The sequence below is a fragment of the Bidens hawaiensis genome, unplaced genomic scaffold (genome assembly GCF_021521415.1).
Source record: "Bidens hawaiensis isolate Kalapana, Puna unplaced genomic scaffold, B.hawaiensis_p1.1 tig00001461_1, whole genome shotgun sequence".
Classification (NCBI taxonomy): domain Eukaryota; kingdom Viridiplantae; phylum Streptophyta; class Magnoliopsida; order Asterales; family Asteraceae; genus Bidens; species Bidens hawaiensis.
The window spans coordinates 1617770-1632861 of record NW_027491082.1 but is presented as its reverse complement, the minus strand read 5'-3'; the positions used below and the strand labels follow the sequence as shown (position 1 = coordinate 1632861).

At 43.5% G+C, this 15092-nt stretch overlaps 1 pseudogene across 1 annotated transcript; it reads left to right on the top strand.

Moving 5' to 3' along the window:
* Positions 1-419: 419 nt before the first annotated feature.
* Positions 420-13201, top strand: LOC143577689 (G-type lectin S-receptor-like serine/threonine-protein kinase RKS1; annotated as a pseudogene). The gene is made up of 7 exons (XR_013143147.1): positions 420-1707; positions 2844-2969; positions 3639-3838; positions 3914-4124; positions 4233-4470; positions 4552-4703; positions 12887-13201. The product of XR_013143147.1 is annotated as a G-type lectin S-receptor-like serine/threonine-protein kinase RKS1 (transcript).
* The last annotated feature ends 1891 nt before the right edge of the window (positions 13202-15092 follow it).

The window sequence follows — 15092 nt, the reverse complement described above, 5'->3', positions numbered from 1 at the left end:
CGTTTTATTTTGAAGGAGTACTTGAAAAGCTAATGATCATTTTGAGTATGTTACCTATATATAGTCATATGTTCACTTTAAGAATTGCATGTGTTTTTGCTTTGGTGGGTAATTTGGGAGAGAGTGTTTGAAAGCTATATTTGTGATCGACTTATAGAGATAAGGTTTTGATTGCAATCAGCGATTTCCATTGACCCAGCTGGGCCAAGTATACACAAACGTACCATTCTTAAGCCGAATACCGTTTTATGACCGGCATCCAAACACATTATTAATTAATTAGAAAAATAGAAATAAAATGAAAGTGAGAAACAGCTCCCAGACTCATCTATCTTCTTTGGTATTCAACCAAGATTCTCATACATTGTTTCTTTTGAACATCAAACAGACAAAAGGCATCCGAAAAAGCGAAAGAGAACATGTTACCAGAAATAGGAATTCTAGTACCCGTGTTAATCTTTCTGGTTTTCGGGTTTTGCGCTTGTATTGACACCATCACACTCACTCAACCTGTTAACGATGGGGATATTTTGGTCTCTAATGGAGCAACTTTTGCACTTGGTCTTTTTAGCCCCGCAAACTCCAGCGATAGATAAGTGGGTATCTGGTATTATAAGATTTTGGAACATAAGGTTGTTTGGGTTGCCAATAGAGACCGTCCCATCACCAACTCCTCTGGTATCCTATCGATTGATCGAACCGGGAACCTCGTCCTGCGCGAAATAAATCAAAGTTTTGTGTTTTGGTCAACCAATATTTCTGTAGTGAATAATGATCATCTTTTTTCGGCTCAGTTGTTGGATTCCGGGAATTTGGTGCTGTTTCAAGGCCTAAATGAAGATGTCTATTCATGGCAAAGCTTTGATCACCCTTCAGATACGCATCTTCCGGGTATGAAGCTCAGTTTAGATAGGAAAACAGGTTTGAACAGGGTGTTTACATCTTGGAAGTCTAGTGCGAATCCCGGTGTCGGGGATTATTCTAGTCAGATGGAGTTTACTGGAAAACCTCAAATGTTCTTGGTTAAAGGCATGACAAGAATTTGGCGGGCCGGCTCATGGACAGGTCTTGGATGGAGCGGCGCACCATTGATGGGGAAAGATTCCATCATTAAAGTTACTTACATAAGCAATGACAATGAGGAGGTGGCGATTTACCATATGATCAACTCGTCCATGTATACTAGATTTGTTGTTAACGAATCTGGAACCCTAGAGAGGTTAATGTGGAACGAGGCAGATCGTAAGTGGAATTCAATCTGGTCGGCTCCAAAAGAACAGTGTGATGGCTATAACCATTGTGGTCCTTTTGGCATTTGTGATCCAAAAGAATGGATCACTTCTGAGTGTGATTGCCTTCCAGGATACGAGCCACAGTCACTACAGGACCGGTACATAGGGGACGGTTCCAGAGGGTGTAAGAGAAAGGTTGGAACACAGATGTGCAAGGTTGGAGACGGGTTTGTTGAGTTGTCCCATGTTAAGATACCCGATACATCAACGGCACATGTTAACATGAGTTTGGGGTTAGAAGCGTGTAAAGAGTTGTGCTTGAAGAATTGCACATGTGTGGGCTTTGCACTTGCTGATATTAGTAAAGGGGCCGAGGGTGTAGGTTGTCTTACGTGGTACCGGGACATGAACGATACAAGGATGTTTTCAGATGGAGGGCATTCTTTTTATATTCGTGTTGATGCCAATGAATTAGGTATGCCACCATCTATTTATGGATTTTTTTTCTTTTGAACGGAGAATCATTGTTTTTAGGGAAAGTTACCAAAATACTAGACTTGACCACAAAATTTCCAAATGAGTAGCTGCATCACACACTGACATCTAATCAAACGGCCGTCCGGATAAAGATCAGAGACGACTGTGACAAAAGATTCTCAAACAACTATTCTAATAAATAAATTTTCAAAATTTGACCCCCTATGATCAAATTGTCATTCCGGTACCGTTCAAACTGTCATTCTGACTAATGGTTTTCAAAGTTTAACTTTTTATTTTTTGGTCAAAATGGTCATCTAAGTGTTTTGTGAATGGGCGTGTAATGGAGTATCAAATGCGTATGTTGCACCTATAGCATACACGACCAATTTCCAAAATAGTCATTGAAAATTAGACCACTTCTTTCTAGTCATTTCCTTTCTAGGCCAATCAAACGTTGCCACATCAGACTAGTAGGCTAAGGCAGCTTGGCATTAGCAGCACCTTTTTGACACTGAAAGTCATAAAAGTACGTTGATACCCACATTTTGACCGTGGTTGCAAAAGTCGCTAGCCGCTACCAACTCAGTTGACTAGAGAGTTGTGAGTACTAGGACATAGTCAGGGAGTACTCAGGGATGGCTCGCCGAGAACTCGGCCTAGGCTCGAAGTACTCGGGGATTGCTCGTTGAGTAATCGGCACCTAGACATGATTTTTACAACCATGATTTTGACCAATAATGAAGCGACATGTATCACTAGTAGGCTAATTTTAGCCAACCAGTTAACATATCATTAATCGGCCATGCCATGTAGACTTGTAGCTGCCTGTTGATCTTCGTTAGCTGGTTAAAGCCGCCTAAAGATCACGAGCTAGTTAAACCCGTTATTTTGCCCAAATCACAAGGGCCATCTGCATAATTAACTACTCTCTATTTATAATGATAACTTGTCATCATGAATTCAAGTCATCTTGGATATTTCTGGTTAACTACCATATATGTCCATGGATGTACTAATGGCCAAGTGACAAGAACTTTGAAACGTAATATATTTCCAAGGGATTTTAAAGAGTTGCCGTTAACAAATAAGCTCACATCAATTGGCATAATCTTTCATGATATTATATTTCAGCCAAGTATTCGTCAAAGAGGCCGCCAAATACATCAAACAAAACGCGATTTCTCGTATTTGGGATGCCGGTGATTGCGGCAGGGTTTGTCTTGTGCATATCCATTTACTGTTACGTGAGGAAGAAAAAAAAGCAAGGATTCAAGAATCCCTTAATCCAAATCAAGGAACTATTCATACATTGTTGAATCGAAATAAGGAATCTCAATCTTTGATCATTTTGTCATCATCCAATTGTTCTCGAATAGGCCCATTCAACGATGTAAAATCTCCCCATGTGATAAAAGAATCAATCAAAAAGGACCCCCTAATTCCAATTAGGAATTCTTTAGGCCCCTTAAGAACAGGCTTTCCAATTTATCATTTCGATTTATTTTCCTATTTAATAACCCATAATCAGATCTTGGTAACTAACTATTTACAACTGGATAATTTAAAAAATATTTTTCAAATACTTCAATATTATTTACTGGTATGTCAAAATTTATTCATGTCATCTTTGGCAAAAACAAAAGGTTCACCAGGGCTTAGACATATATATGCGTCACTCCACCTAAAAGTCAAAAACGTTATTTAACATTGTTATAATTTATGTGGATAAATAAGAAAAATGTGTACTCGTTTAGTGTGATACTGTGATTACATTCTGTTCATATAGTTTTTCTTTTTCTTTTTTTTTTTTTTGGGTCCTTCCAATTTTAAGGTTTATGGTTCGGACTTATGTGTCCCGTGAAAAAAAAAAAGGAAACTCGCATAAATGCATTAAAATACCAGTTTTTACTACCTCTTAATGGATTGATGCAGCCAACCAAAATGAAGGTGAAGTTGGGTTCGATTTCAAGAAAAACATAAAAACCTTTGAAGGGTCTAACGTGGAGAAGGATATTGGCAAAAATGTTGGTTTAGAAGTGTTTGATTTAAGCACAATAGTTGTTTCAACTGACAACTTTTCTCCCTTAAACAAGCTTGGAGAAGGTGGATTTGGTTCTGTTTATAAGGTAGCGTCTTGTTTATCTTGGTAAAGATGTGGTTATATATAATTGTTTTTAACTAATAAAGAAGGAATTATTCAGGGTAAGCTATTAAACGGGCAAGAAGTTGCTATCAAAAGATTATCACAAAGTTCAGGTCAAGAGATACAAGAATTCAAAAACAAAGTAACTTTGATAGCGAAACTTCAACACAGAAACCTCGTCCGGCTTTTGGGATATTGTTTTCATAATGAAGAAAATATGCTAGTTTATGAATACTTACCAAACAAAGGCTTGGATTCATTTATCTTCAGTTTGTTCTCTAACCTATAATAAAGTTCTTAAGCTCCAACTACTTCAATTTCTAAATTATTTTTTATTAAAAAGTCTGAAATATTTTAATGAAATGGTCCTTCATTAGATCAAGAAAGGGCATCTCTTTTAGATTGGAAGAAACGGTTCCAAATTATTCAGGGGATTGTTCGTGGAATTTTATATCTTCATCACGATTCTAGGCTCAAGATAATCCACAGGGATCTAAAAGCAAGCAATGTTTTGTTAGATACAAATTTAAACCCTAAAATTTCTGATTTTGGATTGGCGAAAATCTTTAGAGGGGATGAGAATGAAGCTAAAACGCGTAGAGTTGTCGGAACATAGTATGTGTAGTTCTCCATTCTATAACACAACTCAACTTTAATTTGTTCCATTTATCTTATGATGACATAATATGATTGTAGCGGCTATATGTCTCCAGAGTATGTATGCAAAGGAAGGCGTTTTTTCAGTCAAATCCGATGTTTTTAGCTTTGGAGTTCTAGTTATGGAGATAATCAGTGGTAGGAAAAACAACAGCTACAATAAAGAGAAATCACTTAATTTGATCGGGTATGTAAGTACATGACTGAAGAAACACTAACCGGACCCCGGACAGATTACGGGTAACCTGGGGGTTAGATAGATGTTTCCCACGAGGGGTTAGACCCGGTAAAGATGGTTCTTCTGATAACCTGCAAAACAGACACCGTGAGCTTGTCACTGAGAAGGGGGGGTTCCTCCTTGTGACCACCCTCCGGCGTGAGAATCAGACTAGATTGCTCTTTAAATATAAATGTATATTAAGAGATTGCTAGAGCAGATATCAGGTATAATATGATAAGATATGTTGAGATAAGATGATCATACCATTTGTGGTATTTATAGCCGGAGGTAGGTTTCCAAGGAGGTGTGGCCTGCTGAATAGTGTTCCTGTTCCACCAACAGTGGCCTACGCACGTGCCATGCTGGTAGTTGGTGAGTAGGCAGCGGCTGATAGTGACCAGGCCTGCTGTGTACTATTCCTTTTTCACCAACTACAGGCTAGGCACGTGGTATGTCAGGAGTTGGTGAGTAGGTAGCGGCTAATAGTGACATACAGTACAAGAGCATGCTGCTCGCCATACTGTTGTCAATGAGCTGTCGTATCTTTGGACAGATCTTTTGCCCATACCTCGTCAGGTACAGTAAAAGATCCTCAGTATCGTACGGACTGGCTCATTTGGGCGGGAGTATTCCCCCTCCCGCCTTTGTGCGGGAATGTTCCCGGCTTACTCATTCCTTCTTCAGGTGACTGCTGAATTATTATGAGAGTTAAGCCTTGTGCGTGTAGCCATGCTGCGCGGGTGGCCTTCCCTGATGGCCGGTATCCGTAACTGCGGGAACAGGCGGAGTACCTGAAAACCATTGGTAGGCGTTTCTTGCGGGGACAGCTTGCGTACCGCACGTGAGGACGTCACGTCTCTGAGCGTGGTGGGTCCTGCTGATCCGGTTGGTTTCTGCGCAGACGTTCCTTTAGTTTAGTCTTGCGGGTTGAACTGCGCAGACGTCCGTTAAGGAGTCTTGCGGGTTGAACTGCGCAGACGTCCCTTTTCAAGGTGAGTCTGTGGGTCCACCTGGGCTCTGCTGGGACCTACCTCTTCAAGTCCCCCCAGTCCAATGTTCTTCTCATGAATGTTTAATAAAGTGAGGTGAACTTTTGGACTTAAGCAAAGGGTTTTTGAAAAGGGTTTAGTTTTAAGATTTTTCCATGGGGATTCTTCCCGCGGAAGTCCTAATGTCACGCAGAATTTCCCACTGTTCTGCTTGATCTTTGGGTATGATGCGGGTAGGTCTGTAACCTCCTCGCAAGTCAGGAGCGTTGAGTACCTCTTGTGTAGATTCTCCATGAGGTTTTGGTAGTTTTGAACATAGTGATCAATTATGTTAAAACCACCAATTCCATCTTGAAGTTTCAAACAATCTAGTTCTCGACGTTCCCGCCATGCGGGGATGTTATTCCCGTTTGCGCAAGCATGGCCCAGAAGATCCTTCTTGATTTCATTTCCCTGCGGAGTGCTAGGTATGTGAAGGGTTTCGCCTTGACACTGTACCCGCAACCGTCTTATAGTTACTTTACTCCCAAGGTATTCCTGGCGTCAATTCCCTGCAGGTGCTAGGTATGTGAAGGGTTTTGCCTTAACACTGTACCCGCACCCGTCTTATAGTTACTTAGTTGCCGAGGTATTCATGGCGTCAATTCCCTGCGGGTGCTAAGTATGTGAAGGGTTTTGCCTTGACACTGTACCCGCACCCGTCTTATAGTTACTTGGTTGCCAAGGTAAGGGGTATATTCCCGCTTACTTTTGAATCTTTTTGAATTTTTTTGAAATTTGAAGAGTTGGTGAAAGGATAAGAACAGTCCAAACCTCTAAAACGTCGTGCGACGGTTTCTCCTGACTGTGTCAGGACGTGCAGGAAGTTATGGTGACGTGACAGTACATAGTCATTCCAGACGCTTTTTCAGGCGCGTGGGCGCGATTTTTCGGGCGCGTGGCCGCGAAATTAATGGTACGCGTCCTTTCAACAGCTGTTGCCAGTTTGCTTTTCGCCACGTGTCATAGTTTCATTGCACCTTTGATTTCTCTCTCTTCCGCATTAAATTCATCGCATTAATTGCGATTAGTATATAAAGGGGGAGAGGGTTCTTTGTAATCCACACTTTCACTCTTCCATCTTTATCTTCAAAACGATTTCCGGCGAATACTCATCTTTTTAGTCGAGCATTCCCTTGAAATCGTTTTCTTCTTTCTGCAAGATGTCTTCACGTGATCTCGAGTCTACAGCCGATGACAAGAGTACTGCTGGCGAGTGCCAGTGTGCTCTGCCTGTCGATCTGTATCAGTACGTCGTCAGGAAGTTCATGGTCGAGTCTCTCGAGCCTGAGTTTCCTGAACCCCATCAGACGGTGTACGATGCCCCCAGAGGCAAGATCGGGGTATATGCTGCATTCTTTGTTTATGGGAATCTTAGGTTCCCATTGACAAAGTTTGTTTACCGTGTCCTTGAGAGGCACGGTGTGCACCTGACCGAGGTGCATCCGATGGCGATTGCCAAGGTTCGCCACTTCGAGTGGGTGTGCCGGATTCTGGGCATTGAGCCCTATGTTGACCGCCTGATGACCTTCTACACTTGGAGGTGCATCCAGGGGTGGTACACGTTGATAACCCGGATTAAGGGTTTAAAGATTTGCGCAACCGAGCGCAGTCTTCGCTCGTGGAAGCGGGAGTTCTTCTACATTTCCGCTCGCGCCATCCCCCTTGCCATGAAATTCAAGAATGGGCAAGCACTTCCCAGCCTTCACGCCTCCAACTACCAGGAGGCGGAATGGTTTGCGAAGATAACCCGAGTCCAATCTCCGGTTTACCGGTTTGCGGAGTCCGGGATGGTGATGCTGGGGATGAGCCGGGTGTGGAAGGCTGCGGATGCGCAAAAGATCCCAATCGTCCTTGAATACGGTTCGAACTCTGTTCCTTACGGTATGCTCTGTTTCCTTTTGTTGATTTAGAATTTCTTCTAATCTTCTTTCCTGTTTATTTCAGAGGGGAACGACTTGCAGTCGCTCATGTACCCGCGGGAAGCTGACGATCCCGCTCGGATGGGTACTCGCGCTTTAGACGAGAACGAGTTGCCCATCCTAGAACAAACGGCGGATCGGTTCGTGGAGGTCTATCCGCTAGGCCATGAGATCCTTAGCGCCAGGCGGCCAGGTAAGGCGCTATTCGACCCTCGACCCCTCAATGTTGAAACCTCTGCTGGAATTCCTCTAATCGTATGTTCTGATGAGGAATCCGCAGATGGTCCTCCGTTGGTGCGGAAGAAGAAGGCTGCCGGCGGGAAGGGGAGGAGAAGGTGGCCTCCACTGCCGATCCGGTGCCTCGGTCTGACTCGGAGACCGAGAGCGAAGAGGTGGCGGGGAATCCTGGTGGTGATAAGATCACCATTCCGGAGGCTGTGACAACTGTCACCGAAGAGCCCAGGATGACAACGGTGACCGGCGTGAAGAGGCCGGCTCCATCGGGTTCATCCCCGCCTGTCCGCACTTTCAGGCTCAAGAAAACCCGTAAGTACAAACTTCCTTTATCTTTAACTTCATAATTTTCAATCATTAACACTTTTCTTCTTTGTGCAGGCGTGGATGTTGACGCATTCCAGGGTGGAGCGCAGAGTACTCCGCCCATGACGGTAGGCTTGGTCAGCCTACCTGAGGCGACGACCCAGGCGCCTGCGCCTGCTTCCGCTGGTTCAGTTGCTCACTCCTTTGAGCCGACTGTTCCAGCTGTGATGACGTCACCGCCGGCTGTGAGTGCTATTTTTACCGCATCTTTCACCGAGCCGGCGGTTACATTTGCTGCGGATTCCGCGGCGGCGACCGCGGCGGCTTCTACCATGCCTCCGTCATCGGCAACGACGGCCGAACCTTCAGGTATGCATGGGGCTTATCGCCAACCTCTGCCTCCTTCCCATTTGCCTGACCTCTTGGATGGATATCCGTTGGGTTCAGGTGATGGGTTTGGCGGCTATCGGCCTGTTATTGACCCTACAGGTGCGTAGGGTTCTTTTGGCCTATTTTATATATATATATTTTTTTATCATCTTTTCCTAACTGCTTTATGTTTTTTGCAGTGTCGGATTCCAATGAAGTGTATGTTCCACGATGGAACATTCGCCGAGGAACAACCCTTCGCACCCCTGTGGAGTGCGTGGAATGGGCTCGTCACGCTGCTCCCAGTGGTGCGTTGGGGGGAGCCATGGCTAGCTACCAGGAGGGTAGGCTAACCAATGAGCTTCGGGTTCTCCTGGCCCGGATGCAGCCGCGCGTCGAGCTGCTTTGTCGTGAAAACGACAAGTTAAAAGCAGCTCGCATTAAAGAAGTAGCTCAGGCGCGGGCTGTCCGGGAGGAGAACCAAAGGCTTTCCGCAGCTTCTGCGGAAAAGGAGAAGGCCTTCAAGGCCCTCGAGGTTGAAGTTCAGGCCCGGCTCGAGGCCCGTTCCAAGGCTGCCCAAGCTGTTAATGAACAGCTTCGGCTGGCTAAGGAAACTGCAAGGAACGCAACCGAAAGGGCCACCAAGGCTGAAGCTGTTGCTGAGCCTCTACGCGTGGAGAATGAAGAGCTTAAAGCCAAATTAGAGGCTCTCCAGCAGGCTCATGATGCCTTGGCGATGGAAGACGCCAAAAAGCTCCAGGAGATCTTGGACCAGAGGGGGGTGCTTGACCATACTGAGCGGAAGCTAAAGGGCGTCGAAGAGGCTGCGGCTAAAGAAGTGTTGCTTGCCAACCTCAACAAGAGTGAAGCCGAACGCGCCCGTAACGAAGCTCAAGTTGCCCTCCAAGAAGCTCTGGTTGCCAAGGAATGGCTTCTTCGAGAAGCGTTGTCTCAGGTATGCTTTTCATTTCTTTACGCTTTTCTTTGTAGATAGAAAAGGTTTTGATACTTGTATATTTTCTTGTAGGTTGTGCATCGGGTCTTCTCAGAGACGTCTTATGACGATGCTATGAGCGCAGCCCTCAACGCTTCTCACGAGGATGGGGAAAAGGCCGGCTTCCTGCTTGGTCTAGGGTTCGTTGAGAAAGGCATCCCGCCTTCCAACTTCCCTTTGTACAATGTTGATACTGAAGCTGTTTACGACCAAGCAGTGAATCAGTATGCCGCCTTCCCGCATCCGGTGGTGGAGAAGGTGAACCAAGTTGCTGCTGCTGATGATGGGCTAGCTATCCTTAAAGCTTTCCTTGAACTGCCACGATCTACTGATGGTGCTGGTCCAAGTGGAAGTGGCCCTGAAGCCTGATCCTGAAGATCCCTTCCCACTGCTAGGATAGATTTAGCTTGTATAGATTTATTTTCTTGTAGGCGGGTAGTTACCCGGCCATTCTTGTAATGAATCATTGTGAAATATAAATCTTTTTGCGGGTAAGACCGCTACTTTCGTTGGATTCCTTGCTTTGTAAACGTTGTATGACTTGCATACTTTAGTTTAAATTAGCAATTTTCCAAGTGTTTAGAATAAGTTAACCTTTGAACGTGGTAGATAATAGGTGTGAAGTTTTGCTTCCTCTTTCGTGATTGTGCGGGTAGGACCGTCACTTGCACTTAGTAGGATGGCTAAACTTTACCTATATCTGACCTGCGTGTAGGTTTTCCTCATTATTTTTTGAAATTTCTAAGTGTTTAGGATAAGTTAACCTTTGAACGTGGTAGATAATAGGTGTGAAGTTTTGCTTCCTCTTTCGTGATTGTGCGGGTAGGACCGTCACTTGCACTTAGTAGGATGGCTAAACTTTACCTATATCTGACCTGCGTGTAGGTTTTCCTCATCCTTTTGTTAGAAATTCTGTTTTGAACCGTTCGACGCGCGGTTGTCAATAGGTTAGTGTTCAGTTTCCTCTCATGATTCATGCGGATAGACCGGCACTTTCATTTAGTATGATGACTGAACTTTTCCCCTTCAACTAACCTGCGTGAAGGTTTGCCGTTTTTTGGGTTTATGCGGGTTTTGCCGCCTTCCCCACGCAACGACTTTCCACGTAATTATGCGGTGAAGACCAGCATATCCGTGTTGAATAAATTAACCGTTCGACGCGCGGTTGTTAATAGGTTAGTGTTCAGTTTCCTCTATCATGATTCATGCGGATAGACCGGCACTTTCATTTAGTAGGATGACTGAACTTTTCCCCTTCAACTGACCTGCGTGAAGGTTTGTCGTTTTTTGGGTTTATGCGGGTTTTGCCGCCTTCCCCATGCAACGACTTTCACACTTATGTATGCGGTGAAAACCGGCATCAGTGTTGATAGTTCATAAAGTATAAATGTAAAATCATCAGCGTCGATGTTCTAAGGAGAATCATTTCCATTAGAAGTGGCTCTTGGCCTTTTCTTTACAAATTTGGAATTGATCTACATGCAAACTGTGTAATTGAGCTCCCTTCCATGTTGTTGGGATGGGAGTGCCATCGAGCCGATACGCACCTGGTTCGGGATCTCGTTCTTTACGCAGCATGTAGTCTCCACATTGAAGCTGGAATTTTTATTCGTGTTTTCCCCTGCTGGGGTTCTACACGCATCAGCCTGCTCAGCGTTCATTGCGCCACGAGGTGCGCGAGCGTCCCATCTCTGACAAATGCTTCGACCATGTCCTTTACGTCTATGCATTCTTCGGTGTTGTGGCCTTTTGTCCTGTGAAAGTCACAGTATTTGCTCCAATCAGCATTGTGACGATGTCGGATTATTTGAGGCTTTGGCCATGGGAGCTCCTCAGTAGCGAATATCTCGGTGACGCTTTTGGTGAGCGGCGTCCATCTGGAGTTCTTGTTTGACTGTACGTTATCCCTTCCGCCTAACCGATGCTGCAAGCCGGATGAGGTGTCAAAGTTTACCCTTGACTGCCAAATGCCTAGCTTCCGCTTTTTGTTTAATCGGGCGGTAAGGACGTTGTCTTCTCTTGTTTTCTGGGTGTAGAGGTTTGTGCTCTGTGGGAGATCTCTACCCAGTTGCTTCTCCGTTTCCGCAAAGCGTTTAGCTGCTGTCATGATGGCATCCCATGTGGATGGCATGCCATCTTTACCCGTTAAGGTGTGGATGAGCTCTGGGTCGTTCGCGCCCTGAATAAAAGCAGCGCGAACAAGATCTTCGCTAATGTTACCCAGACTTAGCTTCTTCGAGTTGAAGCGAGTGATGAAGTCTAGCAAAGATTCATCTTCCTCTCGAATGCATTTGAGGATTGTCCATTGCTCCTCGGTATACTTTCTTTGCTGGCTGAAGTGTTGGCTAAACTTCTGTTGGAAGTCTGCCCAGTCGTAGATGTGGTTGACCGGTAGACGATCGAACCACGCTCTAGCAGCCCTGACAAGCGTCATTTGGAACATGTAACACCACGTAGGTTCCGTCCAACTACTGACGGTTGCCCCCGCTATGAATCTGTTCAAATGATCATCTGGGTCAGATATACCATCATATGTGCCTATGCTGGACATTTGTTTGGCACTTTTTGGGGCAATTGCTTCCGCAATGTCCCTTGCAAATTTGGACGTTCCCGCATTTGCAACGTTTGGTCTGAATGTTTTGGAGAAGTCACGTGGACTTCCACCTGTGTTTTTTGGTTTGAAGGCTTCTCCAAAATGTCTTCTCGGTTGGGAGTCCGTTTCCTTACGCTTCCCTTTTGCCCTATGGTGAGGGTTCGCGTCGGAGTCGGATTCCTCCGAGTCATCGTCCAAGTATTCTTCGAATTCGTCAGCCTGTTGGACGGAACGCAAGCGTTCGTCCAACTCAGCTTGGAATTCCTTCTGACGTGCCTCCGCCCATGCCTTAACTTCATCGAGTGTTTGGCGGGGGAGTCTTGTTCGTTTCTCTAACCGGGTATCGGTGAATCCCAGTGAGCGATTATTTACTGCACTTGCCCCAGCTGGGGTAGTGTTCGTAAAATTTACTTCACTTGCCCCGGCTTGGGTAACCGGGGTAGTGTTTGTAAAGACTGTGTAGCCGGTATTCCCCCCAGTAGCTGGGGTTGTGGTTACCGGAATTTCTTTAACCATCTTTCCAGAAGTTTGAAAAAACTGAAAAGAAATGAAGTTCTAGCTTTATGCACGGATGGCGCCAATGAAGAAACACTAACCGGACCCCGGACAGATTACGGGTATCACAGATTTTTATCACATATTTTATCACAAATCTCCTAAGATACATCACAAATTTTATCACAGATTTCTATCGTTGTTACTTGTTAGGCTTGGGAGTTGTGGAAACAAGACAAAGCATTGACGATTGTTGACCCATCTTTAGGAGATTCGTTTGATGCCCGTGAAGTTCTTTTATGCATCCAGGTCGGGATCTTGTGTGTTGAAGAATTGGCTAATGATCGGCCTACAATGACTGGCGTGGCTTTTATGTTGAGTAATCATGAAACAATGCTTCCTTCTCCTGAGCAGCCAGCATTCATCTTTAGACACTTGAATTATGGCAGGAACTTACCCTTTACATCACCAAGTGGTGGTGCTAGCTCTGTTGATGATGAGACCATTACCGTCCTTCATGCCCGATAATTTCATAATATCTTATTTATTTATTGAACCGTAAATGAGGCATATAAAGCAATCAATATGTGACATCGACGTCTTCTGAACACCTTGAATGAAGTTGTCTGCAAGTAGCATTTCCAAAAGTTTGAACAATACATATGTAATGGGCTAGAACTTGAAGGTTAATCTTAATGATGGGTTAAAGTCAGCTCATGGAGCTCAGTTCGTGAGTGTTGGTTTAAAGGGTCAAGTTAGTTTATGTTTTAATAAGTTAATGATTGCTTTCAACACAATCTTTTCATTTTGTGTTCTTTAAGCAAGTATCGATTTAATATAGACCCTTTTGAATGTATCTGAAGCTATAAATAAAAGCCAAGAAAAGAGTGATGATATAGTTTTATCACAAATCCTTGGCTTGTAGAATTTGTAGTCTTGATTGTGGACTATTTACCAACATAACTTATTTCATAAAAGGGTATTGTTAATGGTGTGCACTGTGCAATACCTTGACATTTGCACTTATGAAGGACCTTCTCTTTCACAGTAGAAGCAAACAGAAACATACCCAGTATCACTTATTTGGGAATGTGTTGAAAGAATTCAAGTAACAGTCGAACATGTAACCGGTGATGGGCAACGTGCTGACATGTTAATTAACAGCAACTCTCACGAGTATCAAGTTCAAGGAGATGCGGGAACTTCTTGGAGGTGAAGACTGTCTTAGTTCAATTCATAAATCAAGGGGTGAATGTTGTTGGCTAGCTAATCTCGAATAAGTTACAAGGAGGTGGGCATGGTAACTCAAAACAAGTGTGTATCCATGCCCACCTTCAAGTCCCAGATCGATAATCAAACACCAAGTAAACGAATATCTCTCGTTTATATTAATCAGAAAATATAACTCAAAAAACTGATTACAACTCTCAAACCCTAACTCGGTTTGACTCTTAATGAACCCTAACTTGGTTGCACCAACTTCTTATTCTAATGTCTAACCATAACTCGGCTTATATAAACTAACCAAACTTGCTAGTCAAGACATTACCAAATATAATAAACCCTAATAATTCTTGGGCTGGGCTTTACAATTGGGCTAAACAACAATTGTGCCAACACACCTCCATGTGACTTATGATCGTGTTTAACAATTTACCTTAGATTATAAATATATACCAGTTAGGGCATCCATTGTAATCAAGTTTTGAGTTATTTTCTTGGTTAGATTAAAATTTTGGGACTTATTCAATTTACATTTTGTGACATGCCGATTCTAGAATTTGAGAGCACGAAACTAATGTTACTGGTAGCATGTAACCACCTTGGAACGAGGCGTCAATCAAAGTAGGTACTAGTTTGCTAGTGTTATGTTGTGTTGATTTCTATTTATTTTTATCATTGTTTAAGAGGCTTGTAAATTTACATTATTGAAAAGAGAGAAGTAAAACCTTGAACACTTTTTACTTCAATGCATTGTTTACTCCTAAGCAGAACTTAATTTATGTTTTTCGTACATTGTTATATAAATGCCATTAGGCCTCTAGTATGTTGGTAAAGGGGTTTTTCCTTATAGGTTCCTCCTCGGGTGGTCCTGGATTCGATCTTTGAAGCGTCAAACTAATAGTGGAGTGTTAAAATTCCGTCTCGGAGCTTGAACTCAGTTATTGGTGATTGATAGGCCCAATTGCCAGCTTATCACAAAGTTAAAACGTCATTCAAAAAAATTGTTATCTTAATTAGTGACGAGGCTTTTGGATCTTGGATTCGGTACAAATAAAATTAACATACTAAATATACAAATAACTAGAGTAATTATAGTTTTAATATAGCTAGAGTAATAATGTTATAAAAAATAATATAGTGTAATAACAATTAACCTAGTTCAAAAGTTATAGTATAATAATACTTACTCTAGTTA